Genomic DNA, 2,681 nt, shown 5'->3' with positions numbered 1-2,681 from the left:
CTATATAAAAACTACATTTCATAATGAATCTAAATATATTCATTCGGTATTGTAAATGTTGATATTTTTTTCTATAAGTTTGGTCAAAATAAAGATATTTTGACTTTGAAAAAAAGTTATATGTAGACTAAAAAAGAACAAAGCGAGTACTATTTGTCGACCATTGGACTTGACAGTTGGTCTACTTAATAATGAGTTTAGTGAGTAGGTAGTGAAGAGAGGAGAAAACGGCATGCGTAGATTTGATGGATAATAATGGTTCATGTTTCGAGAAAAAATATTCATGGTGAGCGTTCCTCCAAATTTCAGCAGTATGCAACAACGGCATTGCATTGCATTATCTCTATATGCCGACATAAAAAACTGTTCTTCGACTAGCCACGGAGGTTGAAGAAAAGGCAGCTCAGCCTAAGACGAATTATGTGATATTTTTATACTCAAATGTCTCGGATTTTATGCCAACACAGATCGGACACATTTGGCCGCCTTTTCGCTGTCAGGTGCTGATCTTTGAGCAGTGAGGCTTCGACTAGTTATTCCTGGACAGTCTGTCGTGCTGTTTACCAAACAGGTTTTATGGAAAAGAATATATTAAAACGATGACAATATAGATATTAGATAGATAAGGAAATCTCTTTTTTGATACCCCACACGACGACTAGCCACGGAGGTTGAAGAAAAGGCAGCTCAGACTAAGACGAATTACGTGATATTTTTAGGAAACGTTTGCAATCGGTCAGCCGGTCAAAATTGGGTCGGTCACCTCCTCGCACAACGCACGCCCATGTGACCGCTTACCCAGCGCTATCCACAGGAACCTTATCCCCACCCCCCGCAAGACCTATCTAGTTCGTCCCTTGCCTCCAAGTCCTTGAAATCCCAGCACCGGCGGGTGGAGCGGCGCCGGAGTCGATGCGAGCGGCGGAGCTGCGTCCATGGATGATCTCCTTCCCCTTATCTCTCTGTAGTAGCCATGGATAGACCCCTTCCCCTTCTTTCCTCAGCAGCCATGGATGAACTCCATCCCCTTCTCTCTCAAGTAGCCATGGAGGGACTCCTTCCCCTTCTCTCCTCAGCAGCCATGGATGAACTCCATCCCATTTCTTTTCCCAGAAGCCATATGAACTCCATCGGTCCATCCCCTTCATCACTCATCCTTAACCCTCTTTTTTTTTTCCTACAACTGTTTTAGAAGCTACAACTGGCCATGAAAAAAGTTGCGTCCATACTCTAAGGTGCTGGAACCGGCTAGGGAAAAAGCTACGACCACCTTAATCGGAGGTGCTGGAATCGGTATTAATTTTTGCTGGAATCACACTTTTTTTGCTGGAACCATATGTTCTTTTTGCTTCAAGAACACTATAGTATTTTTGCTGAGATTTTTTTTGCTGAGATTTTTTTTGCTTCAATCATATTTTTTTTTGCTGGAACCGGCCTTTTTTTTGCTTCAACCTGACCATGGTAGTTTCTGTTCTTGAGATTTTTTGTTGGAACTGGCTAATTTTTTGCTACTACGGCGACGACAACATGGAAGCATGTGTGTGTTTTGCTGGAACCGATGTTTTGTTTTGCTACCACCGATGGATTTTTTGACTGGATTTCTTTGCTGAGTTCTTTTTTTTGTTGGAAAAGGTGATGCATGCCTACAACAACGAGTGAGGGGACGGCCATGGCGGTGACGAGGGAGCTGCGATGGCGGGTTGGGGCACGAAGACCTACAGGATGGGTGGACGAGCACGTGTAATGAGGCGGACGGTGCAGCGATGTGGCAGAGACAAGCGGGGGGAGAAGATTGGGGTGAAACGGGATGCGTTGACTTTGATCGAACGGTCACACGCATGCTAATCTGACGGTGGGTGGTGGACCTGCCCAAAAGTTAGGCCGGCGCACCGGCGCCTATCAGTCCCCATATTTTTATGCTCAATGTCTCGGATTTTATGCCAATACAGATCGGACACATTTGGTCGCCTTTTCGCTGTCAGGTGCCGAACAAGTACAATAGCTAAAGTTAGCACCTTTTTCGGCAAACTAGTTGCTGAGTTTTACAAGCTGCCCATATTTTAGGCCAGCGGGTAAACAGCTTCATAAATTGAATAAGAAAAATAAAATGTGTTCCACACACTACTGATATCCCCTCCAAAGCTGATACAAGTATCAAAGGGTGTTTGGGGCAGCTGACTTCTGTATGGGAAAGGCAGATGTTTATCTACATGAAATATTGTCAAATCAGGCCATCTAGATCTGTTTAACATGTAGATATTGGATGCAATGCTGTAATCATTTTCAATAAAAGGAAAAGGAACCCACAGACAAGGTTGTCAGAATCGCAATTCTGAATCGGATCGGAGCTCCAATGACAGGATCGCAAATCATAGAATCTTCACTATCAGGATCGTAAAAACGTAGATTCTATGAACCAAAATCGTAGAATCAGAGGGGTTAGTTTAGATCGTAAAGTCGTAGAATCGTACAACAAAATCGCGATTCTGACAACCTTGCCCACAAATATAAAATGCACACATAACTATCAGAACTTGGCAGCACTTTGTACAAAACAAAAAAACTGACAACAGCGACACTATTTAAAAGAAGATAAATGCTAGGCAAGACATTTTGTACAAAACAAAAAGCTGAAACCAGTGACACATTATTTCAATACAAAGTTCCATAATATATTTAAC

The 2,681-nt window shown here is 42.7% G+C and overlaps 1 long non-coding RNA gene across 1 annotated transcript; it reads left to right on the top strand.

Annotated features, from left to right (window-relative positions):
* Positions 1 to 750: 750 nt before the first annotated feature.
* LOC123086081 (uncharacterized) lies at positions 751 to 2,330 on the top strand. Its single transcript, XR_006440383.1, has 2 exons — positions 751 to 1,293; positions 1,633 to 2,330. It is a non-coding gene; the product is annotated as an uncharacterized lncRNA (long non-coding RNA).
* Positions 2,331 to 2,681: the final 351 nt, after the last annotated feature.

Source organism: Triticum aestivum, chromosome 4A (genome assembly GCF_018294505.1).
Source record: "Triticum aestivum cultivar Chinese Spring chromosome 4A, IWGSC CS RefSeq v2.1, whole genome shotgun sequence".
Taxonomy (NCBI): domain Eukaryota; kingdom Viridiplantae; phylum Streptophyta; class Magnoliopsida; order Poales; family Poaceae; genus Triticum; species Triticum aestivum.
Note: the sequence above shows the minus strand (reverse complement) of the source record. Positions and strands in the feature narration are given on the sequence as shown.